This window comes from Candoia aspera, chromosome 14 (genome assembly GCF_035149785.1).
Source record: "Candoia aspera isolate rCanAsp1 chromosome 14, rCanAsp1.hap2, whole genome shotgun sequence".
Lineage (NCBI taxonomy): Eukaryota > Metazoa > Chordata > Lepidosauria > Squamata > Boidae > Candoia > Candoia aspera.
In genome coordinates this window covers 19,942,823-19,964,882 of record NC_086166.1, presented here as the reverse complement: position 1 = coordinate 19,964,882, position 22,060 = coordinate 19,942,823, and positions in this window count along the sequence as shown.

Genomic DNA, 22,060 nt, shown 5'->3' with positions numbered 1-22,060 from the left:
GCCAGTTTGGTCTAGTGGTTAAGGAAACAGGCTAGAAACCAGGATACTGTGAGTTCTAGTCCTGCCCAAGGCATGAAAGCTGGCTGGGTGATCTTGGGCCAGTCCCTCTCTCTCAGCCCAACTCACCTCGCAGAGTTGCTGTTGTGGGGAAAATAGGAGGAGGAAGGAGTATTATATATGTTCCCTGCCTTGAGTTATCTATAAAAAATAATAAAGGCAGGATAAAAATAAATTAAAAAATGAATTAATACTACCAATGCTGGTGCAGAACCTTGGACTTTGCTTCAAAAGCATTTGAAAAAGCTTGATGTTTTCTAAATGTACTGCCTACACCAAATATTAGGGGTTCCAGTCTGTGACAAAATGCAGAATGAAACAATTCAAGAATGCTGCTGCAACCAACCCATGGTAGCTGATGAAATTCAGAAGCATCAAATGTAGTGGTTTTGACACATCTCCCACATGACTTCATGCTGACTTCCTCATGATTGCTCTGGAAATCACACCCTATAGGTTGGAAAGTACTGTGATCAGGTCCAATGAACACTTGGCTAAGTGGGTGGAAGAGGATCTAGTGAAACATAGACTCTATCTGATAGAAGTGAAACAACTAGCCCACAACAAACAGAAATGAAGGAATCTTCTATATAACATCAGTGGACTCATAGCACTTACAACCACATGCTGGTTACAATGTGGACTGCAATCAGATACAGGTGATGGACTTCAAGTTCACATTAATCTCTCAGTCATTCAGAAAATATGGATAGTACTTTCCTGGAACATGTTTAGAGAAGCAAGCCAGTGTAGCAATGAGAATTTCAGCCATCCTGACATCTGACAGAGCCACATTGTATGAACATCCATTGGATTTTTTATTTCCCATGCTGCCTAAATTTCATCTCCCACAAAATAGAAGAAGGGAAACTACTTGTTTGGACTTAATCTTGGACCAGCAGGAAAGACTGGTGGATCTAGTGAAAGTTGTAGGAGAACGAGGGAGAATGACCAGGAATCCACAGTAGCTGCCACTTTGAAAACTGCATTTAGATAAAAGACGGAGGAAGAGGACTTTACAAGTTCAGCAAAAGAAAGAATTCCTGGCTCTGCCCTGAAGAAAAGGAAGCAACAGGTAATGGTGATCAGAGGCTTCATACTCCCTTCAGAGAGGGACTGAAACAGCATCTGATTGTCTGACAGTCTGTCAAGAGAAGGGTGCTGTCTTTCTGGAGCTCCGATCTGGGAAATGACAGAGAACCTCCCAGAATCTTCAAATACCCCTTACTAATAATACCCAAGGGAACAAATAACACAGACAGACATAACCTTGAAGACATTGCGAAGGACTATGAAGCACTGAGCAGGAAGGAGGAGGAGCTGGAGGTTTTTATTTACCTCTTCACATAGAAGGATTGACTTGGGAAGAGAAAGAAGAATAGTGGAAGTGAATGTGCCTACATGGATGATGCCAACAGGATGCTTTGGTAATGGGATGAGAGCCCCCTGGCAAGTGATGGGTTAGACCTCATGAGAGATGGGGAGAAGGTGACTGGAACCTGGAGAGCTTTAAACTGTATGTTGTGTGAAAGGGAGAAGAGAGACCAGGAAAAATTTCAACCCCAAGAACAGGAAGACGACTTGAAGTGATACACAAGACATGGAGGTACCCAGTAATGAGCACATAATACAGAGAAGAATATGAGGTTCTCAATCTGTCTGTGCAAAAGCATGAGCCTGGGAAACAAGCAGGACAGGAAGAACTGGAGGTCTTAATGCCAATATGATTTCATAGGAATTACTGGAGCCTGTTGGGATGAAATCCATGACTGACATTCAAACATTTGAGAGTGTAGCTTATTTATTTAAAAAGGGGAAGAGGAGAGGCATTATATGTGAAAGAAGTGTGGGAATTTGAGCAGGGGTAAGCAGACAAGGAGGGAGAACAAACAAAGGTGTCGTTGTGAGGCTGTACTAACAAACTGGCAGAAAATCTGGGCAATACTCCTTCCGCCAGGGCTGGTACCAGTCGGTGTTAATAGGGGAGGAGAGATCGGGCTCCTGGCCCCTCCTTTGTGGGGTACCGCAGAGGTTCGTACTCTCTCCTCTCCTTTTCAACATCTACATGAAACCGCTGGGTGAGATCATCCGTCTCCACGGGATGAGGTGTCATCAATATGATACTCAGTTATACATCTCCATCCCGGGGGAAGTAAGTGATGCTGTGACTGCCCTCTCCAGGTGCCTGGCGGCTGTTGGGGCCTGGATGGGGAACAACAGGCTTCAGCTGAACCCTGGTAAGATGGAGTGGCTGTGGGTTAACGGCCCCTCTGCTCCTAGGAATTCGCCATCTTTAGCCTTGGATGGGGTTGCACTGCCCCAGACAGACCCGGTGTGTAACTTGGGGGTCCTCTTGGACTCATGACTCCTGCTCAAAGAGCAGGTGGCGGTCGTGGCCAGAAGGGCCTTTGCGCAACTTCGTGTTGTGCGCCAGTTATGCCTCTTCCTGGAGCGAGAGGCCCTTTGAACGGTCACTCATGCCCTGGTCATCTCCCATATAGACTACTGTAATGTGCTCTACATGGGGCTAACCTTGAAGTGTATCTGGAAGCTACAGCTGGTCCAAAATGCAGCTGCGCGGGCGATTTTGGGTGCTTCAAGATCAGCACATATTACCCCATTGCTGCGCGAGCTGCATTGGGTGCCAGTTTGCTTCCGGGTCCAATTCAAGGTGTTGGTTATCACCTTTAAAGCCCTACATGGCATGGGTCCATGTTACCTAAGGGACCGTCTCATCCCTGTTACATCAACCCATCCCACCCACTCATGCAGAGAGGGCATGCTGCGGACCCTGTCTGCACGAGAACTCCATCTGGCAGGGTCCAGGAGGTGGGCCTTCTCTGCAGCAGCTCCTGCCCTTTGGAGCACCCTTCCCCCAGACGTGAGGCTAGCCTCCTCTCTTTTGGACTTCAGGAAACAATTGAAGACCTGGTTTTGTCACCATGCCTGGAGTGGGGAGACGAAGAGCCACTCTTGGGGTTGGTTGGCTCCCTAGTCCTACTGAGGCTGGTCTTGTTCCCCTTTGGGTGGTATTAGATCTGCCATTACTTGGATCTCATTACATTTTATATTTATTTATTGATATTGATATTTATGGATTAATATTATTTATGGTTTTATTGAATTTTAAACTGTTTTATTGTGAACCACCCAGAGTTCCCCATATGAGGGAGATGGGCGGTGATAAAAATACGATAGATAGATGATAGATAGATAGATAGATAGATAGATAGATAGATAGATAGATAGATAGATAGATGATAGATAAATACGCATGCTCCAGGTCCAGATTACAGGCATCATGATAACAATGGGACACCAACTCCTTGGACAGTTGTTAGAAAACTAAGTCAGCCAAGATGGCAAGATCCCCCAAATTTCTTAGCTGTCTTGCTGGTTCATTTCCCAGATTTTAAGACCTGAAAAACTGTCTTTCTTGGATGGATTCCTAACCAATAGGGAAAAGCATACAGAAGAGATAAAAGCAATGGGAATTTGGGGAGGAAGTGACCACATCCTCTTGGGGTTTGAGATACTACAGCAAAGTATTTGGAACATAGCTGTACATATACACTACGTTTCAGTAGAACCAATTCCAACCAGCTCAGAGGAGTACTAAATGATTTGTGTTTAGCTCAGGACAAAATTTGCCCAGGGTTGTTTGGAAATTGTCCAACCTATGATACTGGAAGTAAAATTGTACTCCATTTAAATGAGGAAAAGAAAAGCGGGCAACAGCTTAGGAAACAGATCAAGATGGCACTTGAGGCTGAATTGTTCAAAGGGTCGTTAATAGGAAATAAAGCATGAGTGTATTCCTAAGGAACCATACTAGCGAATAGCGAATATCTGCAGAAGGGAAGTTAGAAAGGCTAAACACAGGCTCACAAGGAAAGCAAAGAACCACAAAAAGGACTTTTTTGTGTTGTGTCATCATCAAAAGAGAAAAAGGAAGGGGTGGGCCAGCTGCCAAGAGAAGACAGCAAGACAGAAACAGACAACAGGGAGAGACGGAGATCCTAAACTCCTAGAGTATTTTGCTTCTGTTTATTCCCCACGGGTAACTGAGTCCAAACAGGTTTATGCTGAGCTGCTGCCAAAGGGAGGAGGTGGCAATCCAGAGTAAGTCAAGGGATGGCTAGAGAGGTCATGTCTCTTGGAACAAGTTTAAGTCTCCAGGGTCAGACCAATGACTGATTCTAAGTTTCATTCCCGTTGAGGTTAGGAAAAACTTCCTGAGGATGAGCAGTTCAGCAGTGAACCGGAGTGCTGATGAACTACAGTTTGCTGGATTAGAGAGTTTTTGCTTAGTTTTGTATCACTTCCAAATCCAATGAACATTCCCTCCACCTCTTAATAAGAATGTTGTGGGGCACTGGGCACGGGATTCAGCCCTGTGGTATTTCTCTTCACACTCCTCTCCACATGGCTGATGAACCATGAATGAGGGCTCTTTAGCACTGGCCCTTCAGCTGAGGATTTATTTAACACCCTCCGGTTCCTTTGGGGCCTCCAGAAGAGGCTGGCTCTCGTGTTCCCTGTTCCTTGACAGATTGTGGATGAACAGCAAAGTTGGAGAAGATTTAGTCTCCCATTGCTAATTGCCTTGTTTGGTTTGTAAACATAAAGGTTGCAGTCTGAGCCCTGTCAGCGAGAGTGCTATTTATAATTGTTTTTAAAAATTACTTGAAAAATGACATTTACTATGTTAGCAGATCTTCCTTTGCTCCCACTCTAAAATTTTACTATGCCCGCACCGCTTTCTTTATTTGGAATCACTGAAGCATTTCCAGACTTTTTAACTGGAAAGATAAGGCAGCAAGAACTGAATTGTCTCTGAAAAATCGAAAGGTTCCTATTTAGCAACCTCATTTTTGCTGAACTTTCTTTCCAGGAGAATCCTCTCCATATATGGTATTTCCAATTTCCCCCTCAGCCTCTAGTACTTTATTACGAAGTAAAGTGTAGCAATGGAAATAACATTGTGGGACCTCTGGACTTCTGTAATGTTTGGAAGCCACAGCTTCTGGGAGCACCTACCCAGCCGTGGTCCTGAGAAGGCTATGCAGCGCTGGGCTCAGTTGGGGTTCTGGAGGAGGCGAGGTGGCTCCAGCTGCAAAGGGCCTTAAAGGAAACTGGTTGCCTGGATTTCTTTTTTTTTTTCACTCAGAACTGATGCCCACAGAGGAGGACTGAACCTGTGTCGGTTGTTTTGCTGAATTACTTTTGTTGGGATCTAGAATGAGGTGTGTATGCGTTCTTCCTGGTCCTACCTAACCTGCTATTTGATACTATTGATGATGGTAACTTATTTGATCCCTGCCTGTGAAGGCTGGGGATTGGAGACACTGTTTTACAATAGTTTTCTGCTTCTTCCTAAGCAGGTGATTCTATTTTGAAGTAAAAGTGAGGAGAGGTTGGTCCCTTGGATGCTCCCTTCTGGTCTCCCAAAGGGTTCAGTCATTTCATCTGTGCTGTTTAACATCAGAATGAGGTCACTGATAGAAGTCACCCATCAATTCAGGGCAAGGTATCAGTAGTATGCTGATGGGGATCAGCTATGCATCACTGCCCAAGACCAAACTGGATAATCCGTGGTAATTTTAACTGGGTGCTTGGGGGCTGTGAGGGACAAAATAATATGAAATTGAATCCTAAAAATATGAAGTTCCTGTTTCTCTAGAAGCCAGATGGTTCTTTGGTTGCCACTATGTTAACTCTAATTGGGATTGCTGCTGAAGAAGCAAGTCCAAGACTTGGGTGTCCTCTGGACTCACAACCACTGCTAGAAGCTGTGGCTGGGAGCCTTCGCCAAGCTTCAGCTAGTGTGCCAGTTGTGCTATGCCAGGAACAAGAGACACTAGCTATTTTTTAAACTAGTTTAGTTGATCAAGGGAATGAGGTGGACATATGTAGTACTCCTTGACTTCAAAAGTCACCCATGTGATTCTAGTGGAGAAGATGGCAAAAGGGGGCTGGACTAGGCTATCGTTAGATGGATAAGAGAGTGAGTTGAGTATATATTGTACTCAGGCGATGTATGTCATTGGGTCTGTCAAGCTGGAAGGGTTAAGTGGCATTCCATGAAGCTCCATTCTAGGCCCACTGCTGTTTAACATATTTAGGAATGACTTGGATGAGGGGTTAGAAAATATCACTATAGGATGGGGGGAACCATACTAGGCAGCAATGCATGCAAAAGGGATCTGGGAGTCTTGATGGGTCACAAGGGATGACACTGAGTGAACAGTATGATGCAACCGCAAAGACAAGCAGATGTGACCAAAGTTGTATCAACAGAAATATCAAGATCCATAGAAGTCTTTCTTTATCCTACACTGGTTAGGCTAGACCTAGAATATGCATCCTGTTCTGAGCATGCATTTTAGAAAGAACTTAAACTGGGTAAGAGCTACAATAATAAGGGGCCTGGATGGGAAAAAAGTGTGAGGAGCAGTTGGGGACACTGGGTTTGTTTAGGCTGGAGAAATGAAGACTGTGGAGAACTGTTTCAAATTTCTGAAGTACTGTCCTATAGAAGATGGGACAAAATTGTTGCAGAAATGGGGACAAGAAATATTGGGAGGTGGGAGACTCTCCCTTGCTGGAGGAGTTTAAGCTGGGGCTGGATGGTTGCAGGTGTGCCCTCCTGTGCTTGGTAGGGGGTTGGAGTGATAGCCAAGGTCCTTTCCATTTGATGATGGGCAAAGAGAGGGCAAATACATGCTGGTAGGGCATAGAAGATGACAAGTCTTTGAAAGAAGTACATGACCAAAGAAGCCACATTCACACTGTCTTATCAGGATGCAGAATTCTGGGAGCCAAGTGGGGAATGCCTCAGCCCTTTATTAGGGAGGACATTAAGGTGGGGTCTCTGGAGCTGTTTAACGCTCACTGGCTCTCCAACGCATGGACGGATGCCTCATTCAAACAATGCCACCGTAGGTATCTGATCCTCCTCTGCCCTGTTTTGAATCCCCTGAGAGTGCCACAGAAGGTGTAATGAAATGGCATTCCCTCCAGAGGAAAGTAATAAGAGGAAACACCCTTTGCGTGGCAACACCCTTGTCAGTGAACCCGAGGTAGCACTTCAGCAGAGCAAGGCAGTGTCAGGAAGCAAGGGAAGTGTAAGTGATCCACTTCTCGTGGCAAATAAACTAAGGCCTTTCCTCACTGAAGAACTCTCTACCCATCCTTGAGTGGGCAGAAAGCTACACCAGCAAGAAATTGGTGGTTCCCAGTGTTGATGCCCAGTCCTTTGACTTCCTCTTAGTACAGCAACAGGTGGCAGAACATACCCATCACTCTCACCTTGAGGCTGCCCTTGGATAGTGTTGGAATGAGGAGGAGACACTGCTATTAACCCTAGCATAGCAAGGCAGGACAAGCCTACTCACTCCTCGTCTGGGGAAAAATGAAGGAAATCTTCTGGGAACATGGCAAGAAAAAAGAGATGTCAAGATACGTTTCTGCAAGTGAAGAAATTGTAACCAAAAGTCTCAGGCCAATTTGAAGAACAGATTGAAGGAGGGAGAAAATGTCCTAACAGCCAGGAACCACGCTGAGACAAGGAATAGGTCTCTAGTGTTTATTACTGCTACATTAGACAGAAAATCCTAACAAACTGAAGAAGCGTGGGAAAAACCCAGACAGATAAACCCCAAAAGTCAAGGCGGGTCTGATCTGTGTCTCTTTGAATGGCTGCTTAACTCCTCAGTACTACGCATGCGTTTTCCCCCCTGGATAGGGGCCCCCTCCTGCTCACCATCAGTACTCATGACAGAAAATAGCATTAATAAATACATTTTACCCTTTTCTTTCTTTTGCTACTTATTTGTCAAATGGTATGGGAGAGGGAAAAAATGCAGCGGTGGGGAGGAGTGAGCCAAGGACCACTGTCTCTGCTTGTGTATCTGCCTTGGAGGTGCCTCGAGGGCGGAGATCCAGCCTGAGCAAAGGGCCCTGAGGGCTGGGGGCTTGGCGGGCATCTGGGGGGGCATCCGGGGGGAGGAGCGGGCAGTCAGAGGGGGCCAGGAGCATGGGCTTTCACAGTATCCATACACATTCAGAGAAGGCAGAATCCCCCCAGTACTGCCTCTCCCCTGCTTTTTAAAATTTTATCTCAAGCTGCCCGGCCAAGAGCACGGGGGGGGGGGGGGGCAGCTCCCCGGCTGAGCAGTGGTGAAGAGGGTGGGACAGGCTGCTTCTTCCCAAAGAGAGGTAAGAAAATCAATTAGAAACCCACCCACCCTCCCAGTAGCTCACTCACACAGCCTTCAAGCTTCACACTGCCGGATTAAGCAAACTAACTGCTGCAAGTTAATTTCTCCCGGTGAAGCACATTCAATAAATGTTAAACAAAAGTAATTGGTCCTGTTCCATATACATATAATCATACCATAAAGTGTGATCAATGCAAATAAAAAGCTTTGAGTAAGTTGAGCATCAAGAGTCTTTAAAAGCGGAATATCCATGTGCCACATTTGCAGGAATCAAAATTCTGGCTTGGCATTTCCCTGGTCAGTGGGAATCTCCCCGTGTCCCCCACCCGAGTTAATGACATATTTTAGTGTCTGATTTCCTCCTTTTGTAGTTTCCCATTGATGTTTTGCAACCATCCAATAACCTGGAGGAGATCAAGGAGGCAGCAAACAGCTTGTCTTCTTTCCTGTTGAAAGGAAAACCCACTCAGAATTTGCTTCCTCAAACACGCACAAAAAGCTGCTGTGCTTTTGGATTGTCTCACAAGGTGCCTTGCCCCAGATTCACTGGGCTCCTGAGGCGAACTGTATGCTACCAAGCTTCTCCAGAAGAACTGGGGTTCTCCACCCCACCTTTCCAGGTATAACAACATCTAGATTTTTGCTGCATCAGAATTTTGTTCAAAAGGATGTCAGGTGCTTCCTTCACCTCCTTCTTCTCCTGCAGGGAAATAATGCTTGGCTTGGCAAAATCAGTAAAGGGGAGGCAGTGCAGCTCAAAAGCATTAGAAGTGGTTTGGCAGAATCCAGCCATGAATGAATAGAGCCAAATGTATTAAAGGACCTCTTTCTAGTTTTTGAAAATCTACAGAACACATGTGAAATGCCACTAAACGAGCAGAAGGCATCAGCTATTTTGCGTCAGCAAACCTTCCCTTGAAACAACAGGTAGAGCCAAGCATAACATTCTGAAGACAAAATGTACAGTTCTGGGGGCTTTTGAAGCCCGTGGTAGAATGCAACAGCTTCATGGGTGGTGGACAAGTTTTAGTGGTTCTTGAGTTTTCCTGCATGATTTCCCCAGCTGACCCTTCCTTTTCTTGCTGCTTCCCACCACTGGAGCCATCTTCTCTATTGCATATCACCACAGCAGGCATTCTCTAGTGCCCAGGTGTCCCATAGCCAAAATGGTACTACCACCCACAACAGGAGAATAACAGCAGGCAAAGAAAACCTCAACGTTCTCATTGGGGGGGTTGCAGATCACCTGATGGTGACTGAGTATCAAGTGCAATTGGAGGAAGATGAAATAAAGTATCCCATAAAAGGGCCACTCAGTCTGGAATAATGATCAAGGGCCATTTGCAATGGGGATTTTGTCTATACTATGTAAGATACACAGGTCTGTTCGCTGCTAGAAAACAAAAGTTGACCATAGTTATTCTATTTTCCACTGGCTAGAGTAGAGACTGTGCAGGATTTAACCACTGGAATTTCTGTATTTCTATTTCTCTTCCTGCCCCTACCTCTCTTTAGCATTGTAGCTGATGAAGGATTCTAAGAAACCCAAAAGTTTGTAACTCTTGCAAAAATTTGGCTGGCCATTTTTGATTGATTATGTGCCATCAGGTTGGTGTCGACTCTTAGCAATCAAACAGATTTTCTCTAGGAGGATCTGTCCCCAGCCTGGTCCTTCAGGTCTTCCTACAGTTCTGTAACTGAGTCCATCCACCTTGCTGCTGGTCGTCCTTTTCTTCTTTCCTTTCATCTTTCCCAGCATTATATAGAGAGAAGCCTTTGCATATTGTGACCGAAATAGGGCAATTTTAGCCTGGTATTTGTTCCCTGAGTGAGAATTCTGGATTGATTTGTTTTGGTCATCTTGGCTGCCCATGGTATTTTCAGGATACATTCTCCAACACCAAAATTCAAAAGAGTTAACACTCTTCCTATCCTGCTTCTTCAAAGTCCAGCTTTCACTTCCATAGAGCACAACATGGCTTGCACAGTTCTGTTTTTTTAAGATATAGACACATCCTGGCATCTGAATATCTTTCCCAAGGCGTTCGTGGCTGCTCTGCCAAGTGCTGGTCTTCATCACATTTCTTGACTGCTGGTCCCTTTACTGTTGATGGTTGATGCCAAAAGGCAGAAGCTATCCACCACTTGGATATCTTCATTGCCAATTCTAAGGCTGGTTGTTCTACCTGCTGTCATTAGTTTGGTCTTCTTTATATTTAATTTTAGTCCCATTTTTTTCACTCTGCTCCTTGACTTTTATAACTAGAACTCTTGCAGATCCTTTGCATTTTCAGTTACCAGGGTAGTGTCATCAGCATAACGCAGATTGGTGATGTTTATTCCTCCAATTTTAAAAGCATGAACATCTTCCAAGCCAGCTTCTCTTAAATAATAATAATAATAATAATAATTTATTAAATTTATATACCGCCCAACTCCCAGTGGCTCTGGGTGGTTTACAATTGTTAAAAACATTTAAAAACAAAGAATACAAAAACAGCACAAGACAAAGAAACAACGATGGCAAAGAAAACAAACCCAGAGGGGAACAGAAAGGAAGAAAGGGGCATCAGTCATCGTCTCCAAAGGTCTGGGTGAAGAGCCAGGCCTTTAAGGCCCTTTGAAACACCAGTAGGGTGGGAGCTGTTCAAATTTCAGGGGGAACTTCATTTCAAAGGGGAGGCACTGTTATAGAGAAGGGGTCTTCCGGGGTCCAGACAGATGGCATGGTTTAATTAATGGAACCTGGAGCACACCAACCCTGCCAGATTGAACTGGCTGGGCAGATACTATGGGAAACAGGTGGTCCCTCAAGTAACCAGGCCCTATGCCAAGTAGGGCTTTATAGGTAGCAACCAGCACCTTGAATTGCACCTGGAAGCAAACTCGCAACCAGTGCAGCTCACAAAGCAGAGATGTTACTTGGGCATACTGAGGCATGCCCATCACTGCCTATATTGCTGCATTCTGGACCAGCTGAAGCTTCTGGGTGGTCTTCAAGGGCAGCTCCATGCAGAGTTTGTTGCAGTAGTCAAGCTTTGAAGTGACCAGGGCATGAGTGACTGTCTGAAGAGCCCTGTGATCTAAGAAAGGGCATGACTGGTGCACCAGATGAAGTTGTGCAAAGGCCTTTCTGGCCATAGCTGCCACCTGCTCATCAAGCAGGAACTGTAAGTCTGGGAAGATCTGCAAATTGCGTACCACCCTGGAATGGGGACGTACAACCCCATCCAAGGTCAAAGTTGGAATATCCCCAGATTTGAGCAGTCCAAATATCCACAGCTACTTGCTCTTGCTAGGATTATGTTGGAGATGGTTCCTCCCCATCCAAACCTGCACAGCCTCCAGACACTAAGACAGAACCTTGATAGCCTCACTTGGCAGGAGTCAAAAGATATAATTGGGTGTCATCACTGTACTGATGATACCAAACCCCAAACCCATGGATGACTCCACCCAACAATTCCATGCAGATGTTGAAAAGGAGGGGAGAGAGAATAGAACCCTGTGGCACCCCACAAATGAGGGGCTTAGGGAACAATCTCTCCCTGCCAACTAATACTGATTGGAACTGGCCACAGAGAAAGGAACAGAACCACCATAAACCAGTGTCCCCAATCCCCAACCCACAGAGCCAGCTCAGAAAGATACCATGGTCAGTGGTATCGAAAGCTGCCAAGAGATCAAGGAGCACAAGGATGGATGCACCACCGCCATCCCGGCTTTGCCACAGCTTCTATATATTCAGTACATAGGTTGAATAAGTAAGGGGAGAATATACAGCTTTGCCTCACTTCTTTACCAGCCTGGAGCCAGTCTGACCTCCTGACCTATGTGGAGGTTTTGCACGAGGACAATGAGAAATTCTAGGATTCACATTTTTCTGAGCACGTTCCACAGCTTGACATGATTGACACAATCTAAGGCCTTTCTCTAATCAATGAAGCACATACTGATTTCTTTTTGGTCTTCTTTGGCTTTCTCAATTATCCAGCACGCATCAGCAATAATGCCTCATGTTCTAAAGCCAGCTTGAACATCTAGCATCTCCTTTTCCATGTAAGGCTCTAATCTGTGTTGGATGATCCTAAGCATCATTTTGCTAGCATGTGAAATTAAGGATATTGTATAATAGTTTGCATATTCTGTGAGTCTCTCTTCTTTGATATTGGAATGTAGATTGACCTCTTCCAATCTATGGGCCACTGTGTTGTTCTCTGGATTTGCTGGCATAGCTTGGTTAGAACCTTTACTGATTTTCTTTTGTTGCTTGCCATATTTCTGTGGGTATTCTCAGTTCCTGTAGCCTTCCAACTTGGGAATGTCTGGAGTGCTGATCTAACTTCATCTTCTAGTACTAGAGATTCTTGTAGGTAGGGAATATCTTGGATGTTGCCACCTCTACTGTACAGAGTTTCTGTATGCTCCTTCCATCTTTGTTTGATCTTTTTGGAATCAGTTAATCACAGTCCATTGTCATCTTTTAACATATCAAACTGAGGTTAGAACCTCTCCCTGAGTTCAGAGAACCTTTGAAAGACTTGCCTTGTTTTTCCATGTCTGTTTCCATATTCAATATCTTTACAGGGGTCATCATAATAATGCTTCTTGTCTTTTCTAATAGCTTTCTGAAACTCTTTTTTAAGTTCCTTCCTGAGGCAATCTCCATGGTTTGTTCTGACATTCAGTTGCTTTCTTCCATTTCTTTTCTCTTTTCACATTTATCCTTAATGACTTAAGTTCGTTCCACACTTCCTCTGGTTCTCTATCAATGAGGTTCAGAACTTTAAAGCAATTCCTGATGTTCTCCTTGAATATGGTGGGCATATACTCAAGATCCTGTTATGAAAAATAGTTGGCTTTCTTCTTCCACCTTAGCTTGACTTGGAACTTGTGCATGAGCCGTATGTGATCTGTTTCACGGTCAGCCCCTGGCCATGTTTTTGCTGTTCCACCTCGTTCTACTAATAATACAGTATTCTATCTTGTGATATCTATGTATATAGGTGTTGTTTTGGTTGTTTGAAGAATGTGTTAGCAATAAAGAAATGATTGCATTGTTAGAAATTGATAAGTCATCCCGCTTCATTGAGGTTTCCTAGACCATCTAGTCCGACTACATTTTCCTCCTTGATGTTTCCAGCTTTGTTATTCCAGTCTCCAACCACAAGCAGCACTTCTTGCTTGCTTGCTCTGTCAGTTTCAGATTGAACTTGGTCATAAAGCTCATCAACCTCCTCTTCTTCTGCATCAGTGATTGGAGCATAAACTTGGATAGTTGTCATATTTAAAAGGTTGTCCACAAAATCCATTTGAAATTATTTGGTTATTAATTGCACTGTAGCCAAGAACTGTCCTTGCTATACCCTTCCTAACTATGAAAGCAACATCATTTCTTCTCTGTTTTTCACGTCCTGAATAATAAACATTCTGATCTTCCGACTGAAAGCGTCCAGCTCCAGTCTATCCCAATGCTCTGATGCCTAAAATGTCAATTTGCAGTTCTTTCATTTCATCTTCCACTGTGTTGAGCTTTCCTGTGTTCATGCTTCTTATGTTCCATGTCCCCACTCTAATTCTGCCTTTGCAGCTTTGGACATTCTTTTCCCGCATGGCAACATCAGCAACTACTGTAGATGTCCGAAAGAAGGATCATGTCATAAATACCATTAATATCCCGAAAGATCTCGGCTGTTCCTCAGTACTACGTTGCATGCCATCCGACCTTAGGGGCCCATCCTCTGGCACTGGAGTGTCAGTCATTTCCTCTGGTTTACCCATGTGGTTTCCTCGGTACAATACAGGAGTGGTTGCCATTGCCTTCTCCTGTACAATATGAAGTGATGTCTTTGCCGCTATCATTAAAGTGATAATCTCTCTCCAGCATCTTCCTCTATCGCTGCTGCCCAATAGAGGTGCCTGCTTGCTTTAGCCGGGCAGCTGGGATGACCTTCACCGCTTGGGTGACCCCGCTGGGAATATATAGGCTTGGTATACACTCCCAGAATTCTTCAGTCATCCCTCCCAGGACACCCCACCACCATGATGGAGCATCAGAGCAGGACTTGGAGGTGGGGCTCAGCCTAATAAAGGTATTATCTGTAGGTTTTGTTCCCCTCATAACCAATATTACTTTTTGTACTATTGTTCTTTGTTTTAATCCCCCCTTTTGTCTTGCCTGCTACAGAGTTACTTCTGCGTTGGAGGTTCAGCACTGCCGGGCTCCTCTCTAAAATTTGAGAACAGAATCAAAGCAGCACCTCCCAGCATGAAATAGCTAAAATGAAGGCACTCATCAATAAATGCATGATTAAGTATTTAGCTGTACAACCAAACTTAAAATATATTTACTTAAATAGAAGTCTTACTTAGGTTTCTATTTTCCCACAGAGCTTTTTCAGTTTTTGCTGATGTCCCTTTTGTTTAAAGTTTTTCTGTCCCTTCATCAATTGCTTCCTGTCCTGTTCAAGCACTGCTGAAACAGCCCTTGACCAATCAGCTCCTGTTCCCCAGAGACTGCTTACTTTCCCCTTATAGGCCCAGTAATTGCTCATTGTTGTTTTTTAAATTTCATTGTATAAAAATCTCCTGTACTTAAAAACACATGGACCAAGAAGACAAGACGGCTGGAGGCTGGCTTTTCAAGGTGACTGCAGGAGGAAAGAGCCTTCCTTTCTAGCCTTGGGCACCTCATGTTAGCAAAGAAAATGCATTCAAGTATGGCCCTCAAAAGTTGAATGAGATTATCTATTGATGCCACCTCCTGCTCCTCTGCCCTGGGCAGCAAACCTTACTGGCTGACTTCAGGGCATTTCCCCTTTCTTCTCATTCGCACAATCCTGGAACCGTTGGAGGGAATCCAGACCCTGCTTAGTGCAGAAATGCCCGCAGAGCCCCCTGCGGAGATGGCATCTAGTCTCTGCTTGGCCGCCTTGGGGGTGGGGGAGTGTGGTGGGAAAAAGGCCCCCTCAAGTGCGGAGCCCAAGCCTATGGAGACAGATGTGACCAAGGCCTTTCCTGGCAGGCACAGCGAGAGTGCTCCCCAGGTCCCTTGCCAAAGCGCTGCGGAACAGCCCCAAAGCCCACAAAGTTACAGCTTCGATACCCTCTGAAACGATGCATAGGAAGTGCAGAGTAGCGTAAATTATAATATGACCTCTGCAACAGGAATATAGAATCTCGTAGCAAGACAAGGTGACCTCACAATGGGCTGGCCTGGCACTTCTACATTCTGCCCTTCTCCACAGACTCCAAGCCCACCCTTTCTACTGATACCAGCACCTCCTAACATAACAGTGTCCCTTATTGTACCCGTGCATTGATTCCCTTCACACCACAGAAAAGGCAGCGAAAACCTGGTTTTTGTCATCTGTCTCCTCCCTTCCGGGGTCCTCAGGCAGCTTCAGTTTGCCACTCCAGCATCATGTTTGTAAGGGGAATGTTATCTGACCCCCACAAGAGCTGCCTGCCCCTCTTGGTCATGGGTTCTACTGTCAAACTGCTAGAGCGTTTTTGTCATGAGTAAGGATGGCGAGCAGGGGGCTCCTATCCAGACTGTCAAGCGCATGCGTAGCACTGATGAATTGTTCAGCCATTCAAAGAGACACAGATTGGGACCGCCTTAACCCTTGGGGTTTATATGTCTGGGTTTTTCCCACGCTTCTTCAGTTTGTTAGGATTCCTGTTATGTACTAGCAATAAACATTAGAGACCAGTTCCCTGTCTCAGCGTGTTTCCTGGCTGTTAGGACAGTTTTTCTTACAATTCAGCTTGAATCCGTTATTTGAATACCATGCTCTGGAATGCTGGAAAACTGGTTTGGCCGTGTCCTCTGTGAAAACCTTTAAGGTGTTTGAAGAGCACCAGTGTATCCTCTCTTCTTTCAGCCAAACGTACTCAACTCCTTTGATCTCTCTTCGGATTGTTCTCCTTGACCTTCTCTAAATTTGTCTAGTTTTTCTGCAGCCTTTTCAGGCCCAGTTCACCCTCCTGAACTGGAACCATGGAGTTAGACCAATACAATATAAAGTGAAATCATTTATTCTCATGATTTGAACCTATACTTCTCCCTAAATGCAGCCTAAAATTGTATTTGCCTATTTGGATACTCAAGTCACACTGTTGACTGATGTTCAGTTTACAACTACAGTTCCAAATATTTCACAATTGCCATGCCTGGTATTCCTCATTTGACTTTTATTTCCTAAGTGTAGAACTTCACATTTATTTATTTATTTATTTATTTATTCATTCATTCATTCATTCATTCATTCATTCATTCTAGAGCAGAACTGCAGCATAAAATGTAACATAAAAATACCCCCAATCCATCTTTACATATAGAATCATTTTTAAAAATCTGAAAATGATTGCCCAATGGTCATCAGCTAGTGCCAAAGCCTATTTAAAAGGCAAGATTTTCAGTGCCTTCCTGAACTCCAAAAGGGGAGAAAACAGGCATGCCTCTGGCTTAGTACAGGTAGTCCTTATTTAGCGACTGCCTCATTTAGCAACCATTTGCAGTTACGACAGTGATGAAAAAGTAACTTTGTGACCAATCCTCATGTTTATGATCTTTGTAGGTCTGTAAAGCAAAGGAAAGCTGAAGTAAGATCATAAGCACAGTTGCAGTTTCAGTTAGTGACCGCTTCACAACAACCGAGTTGCTGGTCCCAATTGTGGTCACTGAACAAGGACTACCTATATATTCCATAACGGAGGGGCAGACACAGAGAAGGCCTGCCTCCTGACCCCTCCCTTCTCTCTTCCCTACATATCCTTGTGAGGCAAGATGGGAGGTAGCAGCTGGAACTACCAAGCCCCACTTCAAAACCATCCTTTTAAGTAGAGAAATAAACTTGCACAAACTAAAGTTTTATTTCTAGCTTCTAATGCCAATGGGATAGCTAGGCTTGTGCTAGAATACAGAGCTCTCCTGTGTGCAGCTGAAGAGAAGAGGGACATCCTTGTCTGCCCAGCCAGAAGGACGATATATCAGACGCTGGGACTGTTGCGCCCAAGGTCAGGGCAGCCAGCGCTATGGGCGATTCAGCCTACTTGAGCTCTTGATGTTGGAAATCCAAGCCCAGAAAGAATGAGGAAGTTTGAGGGAGCTGGAATTCCAGAAGGAATAAAATATTTTCTTTAAAAAATGGAACTGGAAGGGGAGAAGGAAAAAAAGGAACCCCAGAAGAAAATAATGGAACTGGAATTAAAAAGGCTGGGGCTGAATAGGGGAGAGATTGAAAAGTGGAGGGCCTTTTATGAATTTATTACTAGCTTGACTTTTACATAGCTGCCCCATGTGTCTCTTTCTAGATACGTGGAGACTGCAGCCCCTAGATTTCTGTCCAGTATGTTCCATTACCCATTGGTACCAATGCTCCCTCCCCAGATAAATTGGTTGGTCTTTTACAAAAGAATAAACGAATGCACATCTGAAATCAGAAATAGCAATCCCCAGTCAGGGAATATTTCAGCTCCTGGGACGTTCTGCCACTAATATCAAATCCTTGAAAGACATTACAGAAACCAGGGCAGCAAAATTCGAATTTAAAATCAGAGAATTTAACACAGTTTTTAAAGAATTAATGAGATTGTTATTTCTTTTTACAATGTACAAGATGATGTATCTTGCCAATGGACCATTTTCTCAATTCTCTAGACAGGAAATGGCTAGGAAAGGGAAAAGGCACATGGGGTCAGGAGAATCTGAGCTTGTCCATATGCTCCACCACCTATTTTCCACACAGAATCTAATGCTAATGTTATCCTTGCATTGTCTTATCCTTCATGTCCCTTTTATCACTGAGAAAGGGAGCAGGATAAAAATGTAGTGGCTATATGTGCTGGTAAAAAAGGAAATTAAAATGTGGTGGCTTTACTCAAAGCTGTGCCCTAGAAATGTGTACAGCTTCACCTAACAAAGAGGCCAAGCTACATTACTAAAAGGTGTGCTCCACAACAATGCCCATGAACGATTTGTCAAAAGTCACTAAAAAGTCTAGTAAAAATGGGTGGCATTCCTTCATCCAATGCCTGGTGAGATAGCCTCTGCAGTGAGATGACCAAAGCTATCTTAGTATCAATAGTGGGTTGGAACAGATGATAATTGAGATCCAGTCTGTAGTCATGCCAACATCCTGCAGTTAAAATGCCACCATATTTATGGTTGACTGGCTCAGAGTGTGGGGCAGCTTTTATGGCAAAAAGACCAGAATGGGAGAGTCAGGTCTTGTTCCCATCAAATGTTCCGTGCAGCTAAATCAAGCCTTTGGCTTCCTAGACAAGCAGTGCCCTTTTGTTAGATATTCCAGCAAAACCTGGTTCAAAAGAGCCCACTGAGCTTTGTGCTGTGAACCTCAGAGCCAGGCACTCAGCATGCACACAACAAAGACTCTGAGCAAACAGTTGAGTGCAAATACCTAAGATAAACAAGGCACGCCTGGGTTGGATCGCCCTTCCTTTCCTCCAGCTTGCGTGTGACTGCTGGGAAGTTCAGCGGCCAAGGAGTAAGGTGTGGGCTAAACCAGAAGAAAGTCTTTGAAATGCAAATGTGAAGATGACAGAAAGGAGGGATAGGAGAGGATTTTTCCAGAAGGTGAACTGGAGAGGTAATGGCTTTGATCCAGGGGTTTGTTGGGGCTGGATTTTATCCTGTGCTGCTTAACAGCCATGGTAGATTGAAGGCACACATTGTTTTGGGTCACCTCCTACCTCACTGGGGGAGGTGTAAGTATCATCAAGTCACAGCCATGTTTTCTTCATTTGGTGGCAGGGGAAGGAAAGGAATTAGGAAACTTATTTTTCCACAAGAGTTTTGGGTTGGGTCCTCTACAGGAAGCAGGTGACTGCAGAAAAGACCATTCATGCATCTGGGCGCAAAGATTCAGGCTGAAAGCTGGGTCAACCCTGGGGGAATGACCAGGTGTTGTCTAGATGGTTTGATCTGGTAAGTGCAAATTTATTAAAACAGTTCAATAAAATTTAACAGCAAGGCTGCGGGAAGTAACTTGGGCAAAACCAGGTGAGGGCACACTGACCCCCCAGAAGGAAGACCAAGGTTTCTGGTTCCTGGTTGATCAAGACACCGTAGTGACCACTCATGACGGAGCCCCCCTGAAGGCACACTGAGAGAGTGGCTTCTCTTTCCTCTTGGGGGCTCTGCCTGGCATTTGGAGGTGCACCAGAAGTGTGGGTTGACCGCTGTTCCTTTCCTGTGTGCAGCATGGAAAAGATGTAGATTTTCTGCAGATCTTCCTGAGTGGTGCAGTTGCTCTGAGGGAGAAGATATTGTTCAGGCCTTGCACAGCTCAGGCAGAAGAGGAAAGTGGGGGTGGGGGGGAACCCTGGGTGCCAGGGTGGGGTGGGGGTGGGGCAGGCTGAGGAGGAACAAAGGAGGATTCTACTACCTCTTCTGTGAGTAAATCTCATGGTATGCCCTTCTCCTGAGGAGCCTGAGCAGGTTGGAATATGTCAGAGGCTTGTCCCAGGGACTGTAAAATGTTTCTGGTTCTTCTCCTCTGCCATGAATTGTACAGGAGGGAGGGGGTTGATAGATTGCTGCTGGAAACAGAGACAGCACCAACGGACATGGCTGGAATGGGACTCAATTGTTGTGGCTATCGCTGTAACTGAAACCTGAGGAATGCAGCCGGGAATGAGGTAGTAAACGAAGCAATTATCAAGCTCCAATTTCAAATACCAAGGCAGGAATGGGGAGAAGATAAAGGGGAGGGATCCAGGGAATTTGAATCACTTGAGTCTTTGAATGGACAGGGACTAGATCTTCATAAAGAAATTCCTTCCTGAGACCTGAATGGCTTGCAGTGAGATTTCTTGCTATTGAGATATCTGACCCCCACAATCCTCACAGAATAGTTATTGTAACCAATTGTTGCCCAATTTATATAATACCCCTGGAAAATTGGAATAAATGTGGTACAATTGTGAGAAAACATTTATTTAATAGCATAATTTCTTTTTTCAAAAAATTCTGTTCAGTGCTGCATTATGTTCAAGTTTGGGTAATTTTATATTTACTCCAGTCCTCCACCTCTCTTTCTATTGGTATGCTAAGCCTGCTTACAGATTCCTAGGGGCTGGCTTTTGAATGCAGACCTCAGCAATGTAAACTGGTTGTGCTTAAGCTAGTCCAAGTCCTTACTTAATTACTTTTATTAAAATAAAAACCCTTCTTTTTTATTGCCCCATTGTTGGGCTCCACACACTCCAGAACCCCTGGGCTTCATAGCTCTTGGAGCCCTTTTTCATTTAAAAGCTGATTCTGAGGGAGGGGGGGGTGTCCTGCTCTGCCCCATGCAGGTTCTTTGGGAGGGGACCTCCCCCCATTCAAGGGCAGGTGGTGGAGCACACCTCCTGCCTGGGTGTTGCTCCTTCACCTGGGGAAATGGCCAGTCCCAGACTCATCTGAACCCAGGTTGGGGAAAGGTGAAGGTAGAAATTCTTGGGGGGCGGTGTCTGGCAAATGGGTCTAGGCATTCTGACAGGCACCTCCCTTCCTTCTCCTCCCCCCACTGCCACATCCAAATAGGGAAAAAAAATCCAGAGATATGACTTATGGAGGACTGGGTGGGCTGTTTGGGGAATGATCAGAGCAGTGTTTCTCAACCATGGCAACTTGAAGGTGTGTGGACTTCAACTCCCAGAATTCCCCAGCCAGCGATGCTGGGAGTTGAAGTCCACTCACCACAGGGTCCTCTGGCTGTGGTGCAAGATTCATCTGGAGGAAGCTCCTTTCAGTGGTCTCTCAGCCCCCAGAATGTGCCCCCCCAGCCCCCACTTTGCTCTCTCTTGTGCTAATGGCCTCTTCTGCTTGGCTGATCCTGCCAACACAGCTGGGAGTTTAGCAAACCTCTTGGTACTCTGGGCGTGGACTCAGAGATAACCTTACTTTAAAACTGCACCGGTAGGTTTAAGTCTCTTAACCAAGTCTGCAGTTTTAAACTGAAGAATTTTGGCACTGAATCAGCCAACGTTTGCATGGACTCCTTGCTAGACATTTTGCTGTCCTTTCCTTATGTTGGTTATCTCTGCCCTAAAAGGGGAGCAGGAAGACTATTTCAACTAATTTCAAAACTAAAACTAATTTTAACAATCTATTGTGATAAAACCCTTGAAGATCCTACTGAAATGTTGGCAGTATTTACTTTCTTTCTTTCTACTATCCTTGCTATTTTCACTCCATTCTGCCCAAAGTGAAGCAGCTTCTGTGGTTTCCTAGTTATAGCCTATGTAGATGATTTTTTGGGGAGATGAAAAATTAAATGTTTATTCATTTATTGAATTTACATGCTGCCAAGTCCATGCAAATTCGTGGCGGCTTACAATAAAATTAAAAGCACCCATAATGTTACATGAATAATAAAATATGCACGACAAATTTAACAACAATCACAAAATTAAAAGATGCATGGTAAAAACAAACATCCATCCCATAACATCAAATTAAATTATAATCAACATCAAGACCCAGCAGAACATAAAACAAACCACAGAATTAAAAATCAACCAATCCCAGCAAGGCGACATCAACTACCAAAAGCCCCCTGGAACAGTTCAGCTTATACTGCTTTCTGGAAGGCCACGGCCCTGAGGACAAGGCTGATTCCCTGGGGGCCATTCTGCAAGGCTGAGCCATGAACATAAACAGGCCAGCTCCTCTTCCTGGTACTTGGGAGCCTGTTCCTGTGAAGGTGGGTTGATCCTGTAGGCAGTGTGATCCTGGAGGTATCGCAGGTCAAAACCAGCATTTAAACCGC